A 21,430-nucleotide genomic window follows, 5' to 3' on the forward strand; every position below is an offset into this window, starting at 1 on the left:
CCCGGGAAAAATTCAAAAGTCTCTTTTCCCAGCCCGGTGCTCAAAGAAGGAATCAGAGCTCTTCAGTTCTCGGTCTCAAGGTTGCTTATTGTTCTTTATCAATAAAATTTTTTCTCCTGTCCTGCTGAGGTCCATTCAGCAAGACAGTCCAGGACACTCTGCCTGCCCCTGGGGCAGTGTTATGTCTTTATACTAAAAACTACGTATACAATGTTTACAATTATTTTCCAATACCTATCACCTATGTTAGACAGTGAGCTTCTACTCTAAACCAATCTAAAAGTGCCAACATCACAGCAGAAGATGGAGGCCAAGAAGAAGAAGGAGAAAGGCAGGACACGCCCAAATCCTTCCATCTTGCCCCCCGGTCCTCCATTCTAGAACCCCCAAAATCTACTTTTTCACTCTGTGCTAAATTCACTATCATTCTACTTAATTTTTCGTGGCTTGCAGATCTTCATCTAAGGTTGGTAACTTGCTTCACAGGTCGTAATCAAAACCACTGGCATCTTGGGCTCTGTGCCAGGGTCTCTGAGACCCCTGGCAGGGGTCTTGGCTGCTCAGGACAGCCAGAGGAATGTCCTGGGTTCCGACAGAGTTGGTTATCTGAGGGGTGGTAACTGAATTGAGAATCCAAGGTTTTGTCTTACTGTGATGTATTGGAAATTTGGTGGGGGGAGGAGGAATGTTTTGGAAGGTTTTCATTCTGAGTTCTGTGTGTGTCTCTTTTTACATATAGTTGTAGGTTAATAAAGTTTTTTTTTCTTTATTCCTAAGTTGGAGCCTGCTTTGCTCTATTCCTGGTCACATCTCACAGCAGACACTAGGGAAAATATATTTTCATGGGGGCACTGGCATTGCACCATGGTCAAACCATGACAGAAACTTGTAGCCCTTTGTCCCCCAAGAAATGTAATAACGCTATAGTGCTCATCCTTACATCTTCTTCCCTCGGGCCAGCAATCAATAAGTCATCTACATACTGTAATATTTTGTCCCTTCTAGGTACAAAGTGACTCAGCACTTGTTCAAGTGCCTGGCCAAACAGGTTTGGTGAGTCCATGAACGCCTGAGGCAAAGATGTCCATCTGAACTGCTGCTTTCAGTTGGTCTCTGGGTCTTCCCATTGAAAGGCAAAGTAATCCCTGCTATCTTTAGCTAGGGGGCAAGTCCAAAAGGCATCTTTCAGGTCAATCGCACTATACCAAGTGTCTTCGGGAGAGACATTATTTAACAAAGTGTAAGGATCCGAGACCGTGGGGAATAATGTTTTGGTCCTTCTGTTTACAGTCCTTAAATCTTGCACTAGTCTGTAACTACCATCTGCTTTCCGCACTGCCAAGATTGGAGTATTATGTCTGGACATGCAAGGCTCCAACATTCCTTTCCTTACCAGTTCTTCTATTACCGGTTTCAATCCCCTCCTCCCTTCCTTGGAAATAGGATATTGCTTAATCCTAATCAGGTCTTCTGGCCTCTCAATCTCAATGTGGATCGGTTCTATGTCTAGCCTCTCAGCCTTCCCTTGGGTATACCAGACCTTTGGGTCTATTTTCCCTTTGTCCTTGGTGGTTAGTTGGTATAAACTCACCCTGAACTGGGATTCCTGTACAACCAGGCTGATCTCCAGTGCTACCATTAAATTTCTCCCCAGCTAGTTATAATCTGCTTCCTCAACTAGTAGCATGTTTCCTAGGCAAAACTTATTCTCAGATTCTATTTCCACGTTTTTAATAACCAGAACCTTAAAAGGTTCCCCTTTCACCCTGATTACCACCATAGTATCTTTGCTTATAGTGCATCCAGGTGGTAATTGCTGCACAGTGCTCCACTCAGCTCCAGAATCTACTAGGAATATTAATTCTTGTTTGTGGGGTCCTATTTTCATCTTTATCAAGGGCTCCTTTGATGTTCTGGACCCCAAATTAAAAAGCCCCTGACACCTCTAATCCTCCTGAAAGATCTTTCCATCCTTCATTCTCTCCTTACAATCTCTCTTAATATGATCTTTTTGTTTGCAGTAAAAGCACTCTGGGATATTTCTCTGGTTGCTTGAATACTTACCTTGGGAGGGGTTCTGCTTCCTCAGTGGTGGATGACTCTGTGCTGGCTTTACAGGTTCTCAGACCTGTTCCTGCTTTTGTGCCTCCCTTACTGTAGCCACCAGCGCCTTAGCTTGTATTTTCTGTTTTTCTTCATCCCTCCTCATGTAAACCTTTTGCGCTTCTCTAAGCAAATCCTGCAATTCCTTATCCTGCCAGCCTTCTATTTTCTTCAATTTCTTCCTTATGTCTTCCCATGATTTTCCTACAAACTGCATTTTCAGCAGGACCACCCCGACTGGGGAATCAGGGTCCATTCCCTAATACATTCAAATGCTTTTTCTCAGCCTTTCCAACCACTCGGTGGGTGTCTCATCCTTCCCCTGGCACTCCCCGAGTACTTTACTCATATTTTGCCCTTTTGATACAGCCTCCCTTATACCTTGTATCACCATATTCCTGAGGTTTATCATCTTCTGCCTGCCTTCCTCCATGTGGGCATTCCACAACGGTTTCTGGTCAGGCCATCTCTGGTCCCCTCGCTCTCCCTGGGGGTTCCTATGTTCCCAATCTCGGATTGCAGCTTGTCTTATCATTTCCCTCTCCTCGTTATTGAATAACGACCTTAATATAGCACTCATGTCATCATAGGTATAGATGCTGGTTCCTAGGAATTCATCTAATCTTTCTGCTACCCCCAACGGATCATCCATCAGCTTGCCCATTTCTTTCTTGAAAGCCCTCACATCTCCAGTATTAATTGGCACGTTTACGAAGCCGATAACTCCTGGAGCAGTCGGCACTTCCCTTAAAGGGGAGAGGTTGGGCTTTTCTTCCTCATCCTTGCTATCAACATTATTTACCTTCCTCATTCTTCGTCGTGTCTGGTGGGCTGGGGGAGATCTGGCTCCACCGATGGGGAGGGTTTGTTTCTCTTCCGTCTTTGGTGGAGGTGGGAGCTGGGAATGCTCCTGAGGGAGCTGAGGTGCTAAAGCCTGCTCCTGTGAGAGCGAGGCTTCTGGAGGCCGTATGGGCACCGGAGGTGCCTGGGCTTGCAAAGGACCCTCAACTACAGGCACAGGGACCTGGGCTTGCATGGGCTGGGGCGGAGAAATTCGATAGGGAGGCGGGAGGTTATCCAAAGGTTCCCATTCCTTGCCCCGGGTAGCAGCACCCCTGCGGGTTCTTATCAGGAATAACCCCAAGCTAGCATTCCCCCACAGTCCGGCATATTCCATTTCCTCTAAATCCTGAGGGTGTTTACCAGCCACATGATCATATAGAGTTTGGCAAGTCCACCTTTCGAACGTGCCAAAAACGGGCCAAACCAAGTATCTACCAATTTCTTTACCTCCCCATTTTTCAATGCAAAAATGTACCATTTTCTCCTTAGATTTCTCCTCCCTCTTTGGGTTGTCTTCCCAATGTTCCAACATCCATCCCAACGGACTATCCCTTGGAATTTCAGGCAGAACCTTTCCTTGTGTCTTTGAAGGCTTTTCCTATGCTTTCCCCTGAGCCTTACACTTTTTCTGCCCCATTTTCCTGGAAAATTATTTTTCCAGCCTTTTCTTACCTTGAGTTTCTGCTGGGATTCTTGGAAAGAATCCCAGGTCTTTTTCTGTACCGGTTTTATGCTTAGTGTCTGTTTAAACCTACCAGCTTAGTTAGCCTCACAGAGAACCATTCCGTGAGCTTTTCGGCTAGTAGCGAGCTCTGTTAGCTGAATCCCGGATCAAAAGGTTTACCAGCTCCCAAACACCTGGGAACGTCCCTTCCCTTTTGACCCTATCCCGTGATCGAACCCCTGAACTCCCCGACTTTCAGGCTTTATGCCTGAAATGAGTCCACTTCCCCCGCAACCAACCACTTCCCTCGCGGGAGAGCACATAGAATTTTCCGAGTGAAAAAAGCACCACAGCTTCAGAGATCCTTCCCTTGATCACTCCGAATTTCCCGAGAGCTCTGGGCCCATTTTTATCCCCTCTTTGATTGTGGCTCTGGCTTTGGTTTGAGATCTGATTGGTTCTGTGAGGTTCCCAATCCCGTCAGGCAGATTAAATCAGCAGGGTGCCTCCTGACAAGAGAGGGGGTCCCCGAACCCCTAAACCAGATCACGTCGGGGCCACCAGAATTGTTATAAATAATCAATGACAAAGCCAAATTAATAATGATAGCGAAAGATTTTATTTCCACAACTGAAAATACGGTCCTCGATAGCCACAGTCAAAGAGACAGCGTTGAGCCTGGGATTGGCGCTGGGTGAACCTAGATCTGACCTCTATCCCATTGGAGCCCCCTCTGTTCACAAATGCCATCTCCAGTGGGGCTGGTTTTATGCAGTTTTTTCTGCTTGAGGCAGAGGTACCCCCATTCCTTTTGTCACCCACATATACATGAAGTTTCTTTTCACTGTACAGGGCTGGACAATGCTGTTTCTTGGGAGGTGGTGGGTGTTAATCATGTCATGGGAAGTCAGGTGTTTAGATGTATGTTCTTGATGACTTCAGTTATCTTGATTGAGGATACTTATCAATTGTTGATCGCTCTTGGGTGTTCCCGGATGGTTCCGGAAGAAGCCCACCTCCGTACTGGCCACGTCCTTTTGCTTGCTAACAAGGCATTCTTCCCTGCTGCCACCAGGAGTTTCACAACTTCTATGTTGTGATCTGTCTCTGGACGGTCGGTGGTCCTAGAGTCTTTGGATTTTTGTTACAGGTATAATTTATTTTACAATTTTTATTTTATACATTTTTCACATAAGCATGAATTACCCTACATCACATATTACACGCCCAGTGCTAGTTTTATCTACCAGCAGACCACAGCTTGTTTGTAAAGACAAATCTGCTATGCCTCTCAATCCCTCCTCTTTTATTTTTAATAATTGTCTTTACAAACTTTAGTTATCATTGACCTAATTTCCTGTTCCTGGGTCTCTTTTGGTTTTGCAATTACTTGCAGAGACATCAGTTTCTGTCCTTTTGTAGCCATCTCTGGATCAGTAGGCATGGCTATTACCTGCATCCCTTTGATCACATGTTGAATAAGTTGTACTAAGCAAGGGATCATGGATGGTAAAAAGATTAGAGTAGTTACAGCACAAAAGAGGGGAAAAAAATGGCATCTGTTTAACCCATAGTCCACCAGGTTACCACAAAAACATGTCCCATTCCCATCCTTTCCATGTTTGGACCAGTACATGAGCTAACTCTCTTATTCCTTTTGTTATTTGTTTTACTACCATTCCATTGTCATCTATTTGCAAACAGCAGTTTGAGTCATTTAATTTGCCACACACTCCGCCTTCTTCTGCTAATAAATAGTCTAATACCATCCAATGTTGTAATCTTGCATTTCTCATCTGAGTAGATTGGTCAGCAAGGAGGTAGGAAGAGCTGCACATGTCTGGTTCATTATTACTTCAAAGACAGCTTGTAACCTAATTATCCGATTTAAATTATAAATGGGTTCTCTGGCACCTGATATTAATTCATTAGGATTCCATGTGGCTGGTCCATAGTGTTGTATCATTCGTTCAGGTGGCCATTCATCTTCACCCCACTTTTGGGTGCTCCCCCCAACCAAAGACAGATCAATTGACCGCTTTTCTCTAATTAGATCATCATATACCTTGATTCCTAACTGATTTCCTTGAACTTGTGGTAGCAGAAAGAACAATGGTCTAATATACCCTGCATAACAAATCCCTGACCAGTTTGGGGGTAACCTGGGGTAAGTATATCGGCCACAAATCCGGTAATGCCCTTTAAAAGCCCAGGTCCCGTTGGCAAAGGGACCTTTCCAATTTTCATCATCAATGGGTGGGTCAAAATACAGCTTGCTTCCTGGGCCTAGTGGTCCCCCAACAATAGCTACCCCGCCATAAGAATCACAGTATATGCATTTCCAAGCTTCCACCTGAGGTTTCCACCTGCAGGTACACCCCAGGCCTGTCTTATTAGATCCGTATCAGAACCTATTAAAAAGGGTGTGAGTTCCGTTCCAGTGTTGCCACTTCCACCGATAATCATGGACAACATGTGTCCTACTTGTGGAACTATCTCAGAAGCAACTTAAAAATACAGGATCAAAAGAACTTATCCTTCACCACTGCTTTATAGCCTTCAAAATCCTTTCAGTAATTATGGAAGGAACACCTTACCCAGCTGCCATGAGGGAGCTTAACATGCGTTTGATTCCATCTGCCTTGATATCTGGAACAATCATAACCAGAGCAGTTGGGGGTCCCACAATTTAAACCCAAAGATAAAGTCCAGTCACAAATGCTTTTTCCCACATATATGTTTCCTGTTCTATTTAGGCAATAAATACTTCTTTCAGAAGAATGAAGCTGCTATGGACTTCCTTCCTAATCCCAAAATCCTGTTTCCTTATGGACCTCACTCAGGGTGCTAACCCACCATTTAGGCTCGGCTGGGATGGCCACCCATGGCCAGCTTTCAGATCCCCCTGGCTCTCCGCAGACCCAACAACTACTAAGGTTAAAGGGTTTTGCCGCTTCTCCCAAGGTTAAAAAAATTATTTTCACACCTTTGGCCACAACCTAACCGACAATATAAGGGTAAGATCATTAAGAGAAACATTCTAACAGTGCAATCTAATCTCCTAACCTAATTTTCAGTTTCACGTTGTCTTCTGCACCACCTGTGGCAAGAGAAGGCACAGAAACAGCTTAACATAAAGAAAACAATGACAGTGAGGATTAGCCCCCAATGACTAGAGATCTGAGAGGAGGGATGCCCACACAAGCTGCTTCAACAGGCAGTCTGTGGGTAGGCACACAGGGCTTCTCCCAAGGTCAACGCACTGGCTACTGCTCCAGTCCACTCCTGCGGAGTGTCAGTCACGGCTTCCCATCCTTCTCCTCCAGCCGAGCTGTCTAAATCTCCAGGGCCTCCGAGACCTTGACCCGAGTGTGATGGGTCGACCCGTGTTCAGCTGTCTTGACGGCTGTTTCTGTGGTCAGTAACACTTGGAAAGGTTCATGCCACTTAGCCACCAGAGGTGCTTCTTTCCGCTCCTTAACTAGGACCCAATCTCCTGGCTGGATGTTGTGAACAGCAAAGTCCAAAGGCAGGATCTGTGCCAGCTGAGCTTCCTGTCAAAGAGATTTCACAAGAGACAGTATCCAGGCCACATATTGTTTCAAATATACATCACTTATCTCTACCCCCCCACTGGGCTGAGAATTACAAGGGTAAGGAATTCCAAACATCAAATCAAAGGGAGATGATTGAATAGCTCCTCTGAGTCTGACCCTTATTCTTGTCAAAGCCAGTGGCAAAAGCGGTACCCACGGCATGTTATTTTCTATCACCAGCTTCAAAATGTGTTTCTTTATTTCTCCATTCATTCTTTCAACCTGGACTGAATGCTGGGAGTGCCAGGGAGTATGGAGGTTCCATTGTATCCCTAAAGCAGTCATAACTCCTTGAAAAATTTTTCCTGTAAAATGAGTTCTCCTGAGTCTATTGCTTCCACAATACCATATATTGGAATTATTTGTTCCAAAAATACTTTAATAACTGATCCTGTACTTGCTGAAATGACTGGAAATACTTCTGGCCACCCTGTTAACTGACATACTATTACCAGAAGATATTTGAATTTTGCCACTTGGGGCATTTCAGTAAAATCCACCTGGCATCTCTGGAAGGGACGTACAGCCCAAGGCCTCCCTCCCCTGGCAAGTTTCTTTGTAACTCTGTTATTGGTTTTAGCACAAATCAAACAACCCTCAATAGCTCGCTTAGCCAGAATAAAAAGAGCCACAGCAGCATACCTTTTGAGGAAGGCTTCTGCGATTCCTCGGCAGCCCCAGTGACTCCCTTCATGAAGTTGTTTTAACAATTGTAAGACCAGAGCTTTTGGTATCCACTGCGTACCATCCCTTGTAAACCAATTATCCCTTCATTCCTCCCAGTCTTTTTAATTATCTAAAGTTCCCCTGGTGCAAAAGACAGTTTCTCAAGCAGCGGTTCAGTTACTGGGAGCAAAGGGAGTATCTTAGAGATTTTTGGCACCAATGCAGCTTTCCGAGCTTCTTCATCAGTCAATCAGTTTCCTATTACCTCTTCCGAGCACCCTGCCTGGTATCCCTTGATGTGTATTATTGCTAACTTTTTTTGTAAGTTCACCACCTCCAATAGGCAAGAGATTAAGCTCTCATGAGCTAATGTCTTTACCCTGCAGGTTAATAGACCTCTTTCTTCCCATAGTTTGCCAAATGCATGTATACCCCCTTATTCATAATTAGAATCAGTAAAAACATTCACTATCTTGTCCCGGTAAAATTCACAGGCTCTCCCAAGGGCATACAGTTTTGCTCTCTGTGCTGACCAGGTGGGCGGTAACCTCCCCCCTTCCTTTAATTGCTTTCCATTCATCATAGAGTATCCTGTATGTTATAGATACATATTATAATATTGGCTTTTTGCAAATATTAAAATGAATACTATATGTGTTATGTTGGAAAGTTATGCTCTATTAATCTCTTTTAAGTAGTGTGGTAAATATAATTTTTTGGCTATAGCATAATATTAAAATAGAAACTATGTGATGTAAGATACTTTTTGTAACTAGCTCAAGGAATGGAAAAGATAATCAAGAAATTCTTCACATTATCCTATCTGGATAGAGATAACAGCAACAGACAACAAGATCCCAAGAGAAGAATTATTGCCTCGTTATCAGGAAAGCTCAGACTTCGAGGAACCAAGAAGAATGATTTACAAGATGGGGGGGGGGGGGGGGGGAAGCTAAAATTAAGAAGAAACACCCTAATGTGAAAGGAATGCTTGAATCATGTATGAGATATAGGTGAGATATAGGAATATACAATAGGCTATTGCTTTTAAGGGGCAATCCTTTGTTAGCAAAGTGTGCTTTTTGGTGGAGAGCCAGGAATCCAGACGTCCATAATTCTTTGCTTTTTATTGTCTCTTATTGTCCTAATTTTTATTACTATTTTCATTACGATTTTCATTACTATAAAACCTCCAAAATTTTAACACAAGTGAATGGCGTTTTTCACAATTGGAGGTCCCACTGAGATCTAACACCTCACTTGCGAAACCTCAGAGGAATCCGAGTGAGGGAGGCGAGGCATGCCCTGTCAAGTTTGGCAGCCTCACTCTGTTTCTTCTGGCGTCATCGGCAGATGCAGGTTCCTACCTGGTGGACAAAGAGACAATAAAATAAAGAAAAGGGAAAAGGCTCCCTAAAACCATGGTATTTGCCCCCCTAAGACTTGTGTACACCAAGATTCAGAAAGGAAAAAGCATTGTAAGTACTTTTTGGGGGGGGGGGGGGGGGGCGGCTGGAGGTGGATATGGGCCTGGGGGTTGTGAGATGTATGAATGAGACATGGGCCGGCTACTCTGGACCTGCGAAGGGATTGTGGAGTTTCTGAGTGCTGCACTTCCGTTATTTCACGAGAAATGTGGCCAGTAAGGAAATTAAGTGAATGAAAAGGAGTGAGAGAGACCCCCGGAGTGACTAGGACGAGGTCCCAGGAAGGGGTTGGACCCCTTGGAGGACGGGAGCAGAGGAGTTTCCTAGCACAATTCCCTAGAAAATGAGGCAAAAGGCAGGGGCCCCTAGAAATTTTACCAGGTTGAGGGTCTAAACCACGCAAGAAACTTGGGAGTGCCAAACTCAAGATCATCTAGGCTTAAAAGCTTCTAGGTTGAGAGTAGACACACTAGAGACTTAGGGCTGTGGGATCCAAGAGCACCTTGAAATGGCCTATAGGAATGTGTCCCCTGTTGATGGAGTGACAAAACTATCCTTTGTCCCCTTAAAAAGGAAATAAGCCCAGAAGTTTCTCTCCTCGATTAAGTGAAAAGCCATCTCATAGGACCTGGGGGACTTCACCTCAAACTTAAGGATAGCTAATTGGACAGGAGCCAAAAAGTCCCGCCTGGGCAATTGTTGCTTTGTGATTTCAGGGTTTACTTCAGAACCCCGGGTCCCTCCCCTGAAGATTCCCTCCCAGGTTTGTCAATCATTCTTCCTTTCCCCACCCTGACCCGTGCCGAGCACTGTCTGTCAAACTTGGAATTCCAGAAGGGCATCAAGTGACTGGCAGAATCAAAAGATGCCCTCTACCCCCGGGGGACATTGGGCCATCCAAGTGTCCTTTGTCCTTTGAGACCTCCTCTCCCGTACCTGGTTGGTGGGCTCCCTACTCCTTCCCTCCTCCCCTACCCCGGGTAAAAGGGTAATCAACAACACGGTCCAGGAGTTCTGTTGGAGCAGTTGCTGGATTCAGAGGCCTGTGAGCCAGAATAAAAGCTCTGGATTGAAACCCTCCATCAGAACTGACTCCTTTCCTTCACTACCGCCTTAAAGCTTCTCCGGCAGAGGAAAACCTGAGGAGTGGACCCTCTGCGACAGGAAGCTCCATCCCGCCACCACTGGAGTCCCGGCAGGCCTGGACTTGTCTCCACATGCCCAGTTTCAACATCCAGCTAGCCAAAAGTGTTTTTGGGGTGAAACACCACAGTTGCTGCTATTTGGTTCAGCCGCAGGGGCCAGACAAGCTCAGGCAAGTCCCGTCCGTAATATTGGTAATACCAATAGGCAATTTACTAGAAAAAGAAGAGAATAAAGAAACTAATCGCTTTTGCCAGGTGTTTTACCAGGGGCAGGAGGGCCTCTTGCACCTGGATCAGTTTTTCTCTGTAAAGAGTTTGTGATTTTGCCTTTTATTAAAACCTTTTTGTTTCCAACACTTCAACAGAGGCCATCCTGCTGATTTTATGCCTTCTAAGGTAGCTGAGCTATCTTGGGTGTGAAATAGATAGCCAAGAGTTTATGAGACCTGGCTTGAGGAGAATCATATTTCACTTGGCGTCTGGACAGGTATTTCTCACATTGAGAGACACAGTCTGGGAATATTTAGATTGCCCTCAATCAAAATTAGGACATTTTTTTCCTTGGTCTTGCATTTTTGGAGAGCTGGCCTGTGGCTGGGTTTTTTGGGCACCTGAAAGAAAACCCAGATAAAGGAGGATCTGAGACCTAGAGGGGGTCCCAGATCAAAGCCTCACAGCCGGTGAAAGGAAGCTGGAAACTGGGGACAGGACTGGAGAACGCACTGCAAAATCCTAGAAGGAAGCTGCTATTTGGCTGAGCCAAAACTGGTACATCGCTGTGTTATGAGTAAAAAGAATTACTCATTTTTTTAAAAAAAGGGTTGCAGAGTTACGACTTAAGTTGGGAGCTGATTGCTGGCCCAGGAAGGTTCTTTATTAGCTGAATGTTGTAATCACCTGCTAAGTATCAGTCGTTAACCATCTATTGTTGAGAATTCTTCTTTTTGTATCAGTACCACCCCGCCTGGATCCAAGTTGATAGCCCTTTTCTCCGACAGTGCAAGGAGGAGACATTGGAGTCCATGCAAATAAACTCAAACCCAGAGTGCAACGGAAGAGGATCCCCACCACACTTACCGAAAAAAAACCCCAAAAGCGACGAGCCAATATAGAATTCAGAGATCAAAGTAGTGTCTGGACATCAGAGGCAAGAGTCCAGAGCCCGCAGAGATGCTGAGAACTTTGGTTGTCCCTTGCCCTAAGCAAAGAAGACCTCAGCTAGGGCCAGTACCTGGGATGGCAAACTTGAAAGGTAGAGCACGGGGTATACCCCAATGCTTACGTGAGGACGGGACCACCAGCTCTGTCTCCTAGTGGACAGAGTTGCAATTTCCTCCTCCTCCAAGTCACTCCTGGGAGCGACGACGGCGAAACCGCGGACCTGTCGAGCATCCCAACCTTGAGCTGTTCACTTTTTATAAAGGCATTAAAAGGAGAAAGATCTCCTACCCTGTTTATTTCAGCTGGGTTTCCAGAACCCGGGGAGACAGACCAAGGAGGAAAACTCATCTGAAAACCACCCTTTGGTGAGTAAGAAATGGGAAACCAGTTGTCTGTAGCTGAGCAGGATCTTCATTTTTATTTGAACTATAAGCTGGAAATTCAAGATTTAAAGTTTGAGAAGAAACAGCTTAAAAAACTCATCAGATGGGTTTTCACAGAATTACCAGCCCTAGATATGTCTGAGACACTTAATCTAGCATTCTGGGACATGGTGGGACTGAAGTTATATAGTATGGAGAAAAATAAAAAGTCCAGCTTAAAGTTGTGTCCAATATTCAGGATGGTGTTACAATTTGTAACCTAGCAAAGTGAAAAGCAAGCGAGAAACAGCCACAGAACACCACAGAGCAGAGAGGAAGCAGATCGCAGGCTGCAACAAAAAGAAGAGAGGGGAGGCAGATATTCCAGAGGGGTCCAGAACTTTTTCCCAAACCGATCCGAAATGCACAAACCCCAGGAGGGCAGACGGGAGGCGGCCAGTCCAGCCCCTCCTCCCCCTGCTCTCCTTCCACCACCCTTGGAGAGAGGACAGACTCATCCCAGCCAGACCAGTCTGAAAACTACCTCTCCTAAATCACCTACCCCAAAAAATTCCCCTCGGTTCCCTCTCAAAAGTAGCCTCAGATGCACAAAATCGGTGAATTTTGGCAGTAAAATTGAAAAAAGCCAAGCAGAGTCTATGCTCTGTGAGCAGGTGGTAGCACGTGGCTGATGCCATAGTTCTGAAAGGGAGAGCTCTGCCCTTTGTGGGCGTGTTCCACCATCCTCCTTGGGCTCCCAGTATTCCCTTTCCGATTCGTCATTAAGCTCCTGCCTATCAGATGAGGGACACACCTCTTTTGTGGGCTGAGCCCGATTGGTCTACCTGCCCCTGCTTCCCGCCCACTACCCGGGACAGCATGCCCCCTCCCTGCTGAGCATGGGAACCGGGTGTAGTGCCCTGGACGTGACCCCATCCAAAATGGCGGCACCCATATCGGGAGAACAGCCGGATCAAAACAAAAGTTCTTACTACACCCCCTAGTGTAGCTCCCCAAAATCTGAGGAAAAGTTTCATACACCAGGAGGTGCAGATACCTGGCAGAGGATAAGAAAGGATGCAGTCCAGGAAGAAGAGTGGGAAATTGCATCGAAGCTGAAAGTGTTTCCTGTGAGATATACCGCAGGTGCTGTGCCCAGACCACATCTCGTTTGTATGGGAGACAATCTGCATATTTCAGAGGTCTGTTACAAGCCCCCTTTGCAGCAAATATATTCACTCCTCATGCTTTCAAACAGCTGTGTAGATCTTTGCTGTCTCCAACAGAATATTCTCGGTGGGAACTGGCATGGAAATGTTTATTAAATGACCTTTTAAGAGGTTATGCAGGAACACCAGCCACTGCAAATATAACTCTAGATCAGCTCTCGGGAGAAGGAGCCTGTGAAAAACGCCAATCACTTGTTTTTAAAATTTTAAATGTTTAATAGTAATAAAATAGTTATAAAAATAGTAATACAATTAGAGTAATAATTTAGACAGTTTGAATTAAGACAATATGAGACAATAAAAACAAAGAGTTACAGACGTCTGGGTTCCTTTTCCTGGGCAGCACAAGCCTGAAAAAGGACACCCGTTAACAAAGGATTAACCCTTAAAAACAATAGCCTGTTGCATATTCATGCACTTCATACATGATGCATAAATTCCATTCAAACAAAGGATTCGGTCTGGTCATCGTCAACTTCTTCTTCCTAATCCTAACAGCGCCTTTGAGGCGGGAAAAAGTTCATTTCTTCTGATAAGAGGGCAATAAATTCTTTTTCTCTGAAAGATTTAGGTGTCCTGTGGCTGCTATCTCGCTGCAAGAACTTTCTTTAGAAAAAGTATCCTACATAGCATAGTTTCTATTTTAACATTTTTTATAACCTAAAACTATATTTAACACACTACCTAAGAGAATTAATACAGCATTACTTTCTAACGCAACACATATAATATTCATTTTAATATTTGCGAAAAGCCATTCATAAAATACGCATTTTTCACAGAGCCTATACAGACCCACAGGGACAAGCCAGGATACTCGATACACAAATCCTCCTGGATGTTAAAGAAGCTGCAAAGACTGCCCTGTTATAGCTGCCTGATGGGAATAAACCAGAACTAGATTTCACAGAAATAAAACAAGGGATGGATGAGCCATACATTAAATTTTTGGACCGTTTAAAATTGGCATTAGATAAACAAATTCCAATAGATCGTGCCAGACAAGAGTAATTAAAATGGCTTGCAATATCTAATGCAAATCCAATCTGCAAAAAAATATTACGTGCATTGCCACAAGACCGTGAGCCCACCCTAACACAGCTAGTGGATGCTTGCAATCATCTGGGTACCCCTGAATATGCAGCAGCCATGCAGGCAGAGGTGCTTGCTAATGCCATCACAACAGCTCAGGAAAACACCCTAAAGCAGCAGGAAAAGGCCGTAGAAATTCAGACACAAACCCAGGCAGAGGCTCTAACAGCATTAAAAGGGGCAATTGCAAACCAACAGATTTCAAGGGACACCTGCTATTCCTGTGGTCAGAGAGGGTATTTTAAAAGGGAATGTCCAAGAATGCGAAGGAGGCCACCTCCAAGAAACAGTGGTCTCCATCAGAATACTAACAGTTTCGCCCAGTACAGGGTTGTCCATGCCATCTTCTGGGAAATGTGCAGTCGAGCACGACTCAGTGGCGTGCTGAGACACGAGAGCCACTGTACCAGAGGCCAGAGACCACCACAGGCCACCAAGTTCAGAACTGCAGCACATGGTTGCAGGACTACTGAGTACAATGTCCTCAGGTATCAGATTGGAGCTGTGTATAGCCCAGCCAGTGATGCTAACAAATGCCATTGCTCACACAGTATCCACAGGACAGCTGGGACCTGAACCACAACCACATCAGTTCTTAATAGTGGGAGTGAACAGATCCCATGCAGAAGGTTTTTATATCCTTCCAACTGTGTTATCTGTCACTTGTTCACAGGAAATTACAGTGTTACCCTTATGTCCAGACCCTCCATGCTTTTTACCCAAAGGACTAACCATAGCACAAGCTTTTCTCCTACCAGAGTCATGGAGCAACACATCTGTCATTACTTGGACCAGGCACATCAGCCACAGGCTTCCTCAACTCATCTGTGTCCTAAAGCACCTCGGGAAAACCATCACCCTCGTTGGCCTGATAGATACTGGAGCAGACATCACTCTGATATCGAAATTGAAATGGCCACAGGACTGGACCATCGTACCCATGCTGGATCAACTGGCAGGTATTGGTGGTCACTGTGAAAGCTACCATAGATTGCACTCAGTCACATTTGAGGGACCCTAAGGTCGTGTTGCCACCACAAGACCATTTATAGTAGGAGCTGGTATAGTTCTTTGGGGAAGAGACATTGTCTCGCAATGGCGTCTGCAACTAGAAACCAATTTTTAACAAAGGCTGTTGATGGACATAACACACTAAAACTCACATGGACATCTAATACACCTGTCTGGGTAAGCCAACGGCCCTTAACAGAAGAGAAACTTGCTGCATTAGAGCAGATGGTACAGGAACAGTTAAACAAAGGTCACCTAACTCCAACTACCAGCCCCTGGAACACTCCAGTTTTTGTAATTAAAAAGCCAAATAGTGGGAAGTGGAGGTTATTGCAGGATCTCAGAAAAGTTACCAAAGTGATTCAAGAAATGGGTTCTTTACAACCAGGTTTACCTTGTCCTGTTATCATTCCAAAGGATTGGAAGCTAACTGTTATTGATTTAAAAGACTACTTTTTCATCCAGATGACACACCAAGATTTGCCTTTTCCATCCCATCCATAAATCAGCAGACACCTTTAAAAAGATATCATTGTCTTTCTCCTCCACAAGGCATGAGAAATTCTCCCAGTATATGCCAGTGGTTTGTAGCAAAAGTACTTTCCTCAGTTTGTGTACAATGCCCAAATTCCCTCATCTTGCATTATATGGACGATATTTTAGTAGCAGCAAAGGACCAAGCATCAGTGCAGGAGACAACAGATCAGGTCATCTCAGCAGTGGAGAAAGCAGGACTAGCAGTAGTGAAAGAAAAAATACAGAAACTTCCTCCCTGGAAGTATTTAGGATACAGGATCACAGAACAAACTGTAACTCCACAACCACTCCAGCTAAGGACAAATCCAAAGACACTGAATGAAGTGCAGCAGCTAGTAGGGACTCTGAACTGGCTTCGTCCACTACTAGGCATTTCAAATCAAGATTTAGCCCCTCTGGCAGATCTATTGAAGGGAGACACAGCTTTAAACTCACCATGAGAATTCAACAAAGAAGCCCAAAATGCTTTAGATAAAGTGATGCAAGCCACCCAGTCATGCCAGGCTCATCGGTATAATTCTAACTTATCTTTTTTGTTTGCAGTTTTGGGGGAGAATCCACAGCTTCACGGTCTAATATTTTAGTGGTATCTAGAGAAGAAGGATCATCTGATAATCTTAGAGTGGGTTTTCCTATCTCATCAGCTGGGTAAAACTATAACAACATGCCCTGAAATTATATCACAATTGATTATTAAGGTTAGATCCCGAATGTTTTCCCTTGCAGGAAAGGATTTTGCAGAAATTTTTCTGCCTGTCACATCCATCTATTTGGAATGGTTAATTCAAAATTCAGAGGTCATGCAATTTGCCCTAGAAAATTTTACAGGAAAAAATTCAGTCAATTGTCCCAAACATGAGCTATTAAGTTAATCTTTAAAATTAATTCATAAGCCCTTAAGAAGTCATGCACCCCTAGATGCAATCACATTTTTTACAGATGGTTCTGGGAAGTCAAAAATATCTGTGATTGCTTGGCTAAATCCAGAAACCAAAAAATGGGAATCAGATATTGAGGAAGTAGTTGGTTCTGCACAAATCACAGAGTTAACAGCAGTTGTATGGGTCTTTTCTAAATTCACATTTCCTTTTAATTTAGTAACAGATTCAATTTATGTTGCAGGTTTAGTGGAGAGAGCAGAAGGGTCTCTGCTAGAAGAGGTTTCCAATGACCAGCTATACGGTTTACTCAAAAAATTAATCTTCCTTCTTTCCATTCGACAGGAACCTTATTTCATATTGCACATTCGTTCACATTCTTCATTTCCAGGTTTCTTAGCAGAAGGCAATGCTATGGCTGATTTGTTAACCATGTCGATACAGAATACACTTCCTAATGTTATTGAACAAGCGAGAATGAGCCATGCTTTCTATCATCAAAATGCACCTGCCTTAGTAAGAATGCTTAACATCTCTCAGAATCAGGCAAAAGCAATTGTTCACTCATGTCCAGATTGCCAAAAATTTGTCATACCAGCAATAGCAACAGGAGTTAACCCTCGAGGCCTAAATAGCCTGCAGATATGGCAAACTGACATAACTCAATATCAGTCATTTGCACAGTTAAAACATATACATATATCAATAGACACATTCTCAGGAGCAATTTTTGCTTCTGCACATCAAGGAGAAAAAAGTAGAGATGTAATTAAACATTTCTTACAAGCATTTGCATCCCTAGGTAGTCCTCAAGAAGTCAAAACAGACAACAGACCAGCCTATGTTTCTAACAAACTGCAGGAGTTTTTTAAAACCTGGGGTATCAAACACACCACAGGTATTCCACATTCTTCTGCAGGCCAATCTATTGTAGAAAGAGCACACAGTTCACTGAAAAGGATCCTTGAAAGACAGAAAGGAGGGACAGAAGTGCTTTCTACAATAGAGAGGCTGAATAAAGCTGTATATGTTTTTAACTTCTTAAATAATTCTTTTATGGAGTAGGTACCACCGATTTTCAGATATTTCAGCAATACCAGTCAAGCAAAGCTCAAGGAAAGGCCACCAGTCTTCATCAAAGATCCAGAGACAGGACAGATTTCAGGACCCTATCCTCTTGTGACTTGGGGGAGGGGGTTTGCATGCATTTCTACAAATGCAGGTCTTCGATGGGTCCCTGCAAAGAATGTCAAGCCACAGGTACAGCCGATCCAAGAGCAGCAGAAGACACCGGAAGAAGAACACACAAACAACTGAGTGACAGCTGGAAGCAGAGACTGTTTTCTAAGTTTGCACTAGTTAAAATTGTTTAAAAGAGAGTTTGGCACTGAAAAGATTCTGTAAGTTATTGTTGTTGTGTCAAAAAGTTAATAACCTACCTCTATGTTCAAATCATACATAGCCAGAAATTTGAGACTTGCCTCTGAAAACACTTCACCAAAGCTGAGATAGAAGATTAGAACGAAATTTAAAAATTATTGGCATAACTACAAATTGTCGACAAGGGTGAGACTTTTTCAGTTCATATTCCTTTCTCCTCTTTCTTTTTAGATGTATAGAAAGGGTGAGATATAGGAATGTGCCCCCTGTTGACGGAGTGACAAAACTATCCTTTGTCCCCTTAAAAAGGAAAAAAGCCCAGAAGTTTCTCTCCTCGATTAAGTGAAAAGGCATCTCATAGGACCTGGGGGACTTCACCTCAAACTTAAGGATAGCTAACTGGACAGGAGCCAAAAAGTCCCGCCTGGGCAATTTACTAGAAAAAGAAGAGAACAAAGAAACTAATCGCTTTTGTGAGATGTTTTACCAGGAGCAAGAACCTTTGGCACTTGGATCGGTTTTCCTCTGCTTGTTATTTTGCTTTTTATTAAACCTTTTTGTTTCCAACACTGCAACAGAAGCCATCCTGCTGATTTTATGCCTTCTAAGGTAGCTGAGCTATCTTGGGTGTGAAGTAGCTCTCCAAGAGCTTATGAGACCTGGCTCGAGGAGACTCCTTTTTCAATGGCCAATAACATCTGAGATTTTAACAAGTGATTTGAAAGTAAAAGGTACCTTATTGTTGTCTTGTTGTGTGTGAGAAATAAAAGTGAGTAAATGTAGATGATTGAAACTATATGTAATGTAGATTGTTTATTTTAAGCTTCACTTTATCTCTTTGAAAGGAGGTGTATTGTATTGAATTGTATTGTGAGAGAAAGGGGTTTTTCTGTTGTGGGAAGAAAGTTGTATTCAGGTTGTTAGAGAAAGTGGGAAACAAAGGTAGGGGACAAATAGATAAGATCTTGAAAAACGGGACAGAAAACCAGTAAGTTGGGTGCAGGAAAAAAAAAAGAGGGGGAATAAAAGGCTGCCAGCAGAGATACCCCAAGATAGCCCTCTGGGAGTTATGGTAGCTAACAGGGTACAAATCCTTGTACAAGGAGAAAAGACAAGGCAAAGATGATCCAATTTTGTATGATAGAATGGACAAAGAAGGAAATAAGATCTGACCACGTTTATTGGCCTCGATACGTTTTTTTTTGAATTTTGGATTTGTCAGGCTCTGAATTTATTTGTAAATTCAAAGGAACCGTTCAATCCAGAAGAAAGAAATTATGCCGCATGCTGGATGGGAGATCTTAGGAGAATAAAAATCTTTAAAATATCAGAAACCCCCGAGAAAAAGCAAGAAAAGAAAAAGGGGAAGGAAGTGGGCTGAGAACAAGAGGAAAAAAAGAAAGAAAAAGATTGGGATCCTTTACAAGTATTGCCTCCTCTGTTCCTGCTTGCTCCCCCACCGTTCGCTGCCGCACCACTCCCCCCAGCCTCCGTTCCGGCTCCGATCTCGCCGCTTGTGGCTGCACCACTTGATTCAGCCCCTGTGCCGGCTCCGGCCCCACTAGTGAATTTGTCTGCCCCAGACCCAGCCACCTGGCCCACGGCCGCTTCACCAGCCATGCCAGGGGTCCCTCCTGCCACATGGTCTGTGGTTGCTGTGCCGACCAGGCCGGGGGGGGTCCCATCTGTCCTGGCCGTCCCCTCCCCGACCGCTTCTCCCGTGGCTGTCCCCACTGCCCCATCCCCGACTGCTCTGCCCATGCCGAATGCACTGGGAGCCACCTCTGCCGCCGCCCTCGTCTCACCTGCTTTGTCTACGCCGGCTGCGCTGGGAGCTGCTGACCCAGCCGCCATAAACCATGTGCGTGTCATCCACGCTCCGGTTTGGTTTCCACTGGAAGACCCCCTACTTTTGCGGTTCCGGCAGCAGACCCCCGCCTATGCCCTCCCCTTGGAGGACCCAGTCTCGGCGCAGATCTCTCCCCTCACCCCGCTTCCTTCGACACTTCCATCTGTCCCTGCCCTGGGCCCCGTTCCCTTGGTAACGACAGCTCCTGTTGTTCAAGGAAACTTTCTCCCTGAAGAAGAAGCACCTTATCGAAACACAAGAAGCTCAGTCAAAAGACAGCCCTCCCCCGATCTTTCCCCAAAACAAGGGAGAGAGGTTATAAAGGATAAAGAACAAAAAGAGTGGGATGAAGAGATTAGTTTATTCCCACTACGAGAAGTTCCAACGGGAGGGGGAAGAACGGGGTTTGTAATCACCCCTTTGACTTCTTCTGAAGTCAGAAATTTTAAAAAAGAAATTAAAAGATTACTAGAAAATCCTATAGGCACAGCTGAGCAATTAGACCAATTCTTAGGTCTGAACATTTTTACTTGGGAAGAGATGCAACCTATAATGAAAATAGTTTTTTCTCAGGAGGAGAGGCAAATGATCAGGGTTGCTGGAATAAAAATTTGGGAAAGGGAAAACCAGCAGGGCCCCCCAGGAGATCAGAAAATGCCAATAGCACCTCCTAATTGGGGTCAAAATGATGAGGAGGGGAGGAAACACATTAATGATTATCATAATTTGATAATCAAGGGAAAAAAAGAGGCGGCACCCTGAGGGCAAAATGGTAAAAAGACTTTTGAGGGACGGCAGGGGAAAGAAGAAACTCCAACTGAATGGTTAGACAGACTTAGGAGAAATATGAAACAGTATTCCGGAATAGATCCTGAGACTATTTTGGGACACGATCTGTTAAGGTTTAATCTTGTCACTAATGCCTGGCCAGATATTAGGAAAAAAAACTAGAAAAAAATTGAAGACTGGTATGATAGATCACTAGATGATTGATTAAAGGAGGCTCAAAAGATTTATGACTGGAAAGATGAAGAAAAAACTAAAGTAAAAGCAAAAATTATGGTAACCACTATGCGAGAAAGTACTTTCCAGAGGAATCTAAAACCCCTAGGCACCACTCCTAGACATGAAGGTCGTAGACACAGGGGAAAGGAAAAGAACAGAACTCCAGGACAAACCAAATCTCAGGAGCATTCTCGAAATATCTGGTTTTACTGTGGGGTCGAAGGACATTATAAAAGAAATTGCCCTGACTGGATAAATGATCTGAAAATCTTCCGAGAGATGGGCACAGAGGAGGAATGGGGAAGTCATAGGCTCTACTTTCTGGGGGACAAATACCATCTGGAGCCAGCGATAACTTTAAAAGTGGGTCCCCAAGAAGAAAAATTAGAATTTGTAGTAGACACAGGGGCAGAAAAAACCTGCTTATTAAATATTCCAAAAGGTTATAGTGCAAGAAAAGACACTGTAAAGGTAACAGGGGC

At 44.2% G+C, this 21,430-nt stretch overlaps 1 long non-coding RNA gene across 1 annotated transcript; it reads right to left on the minus strand.

Annotated features, from left to right (window-relative positions):
• Positions 1-4,206: 4,206 nt before the first annotated feature.
• On the minus strand, positions 4,207-20,093 carry LOC132341458 (uncharacterized). Its single transcript, XR_009490220.1, has 2 exons — positions 19,900-20,093; positions 4,207-7,164 (listed from the first exon to the last, which is right to left on the minus strand). It is a non-coding gene; the product is annotated as an uncharacterized LOC132341458 (long non-coding RNA).
• Between the last annotated feature and the right edge of the window lie 1,337 nt (positions 20,094-21,430).

This window comes from Haemorhous mexicanus, chromosome W (genome assembly GCF_027477595.1).
Source record: "Haemorhous mexicanus isolate bHaeMex1 chromosome W, bHaeMex1.pri, whole genome shotgun sequence".
NCBI lineage: Eukaryota > Metazoa > Chordata > Aves > Passeriformes > Fringillidae > Haemorhous > Haemorhous mexicanus.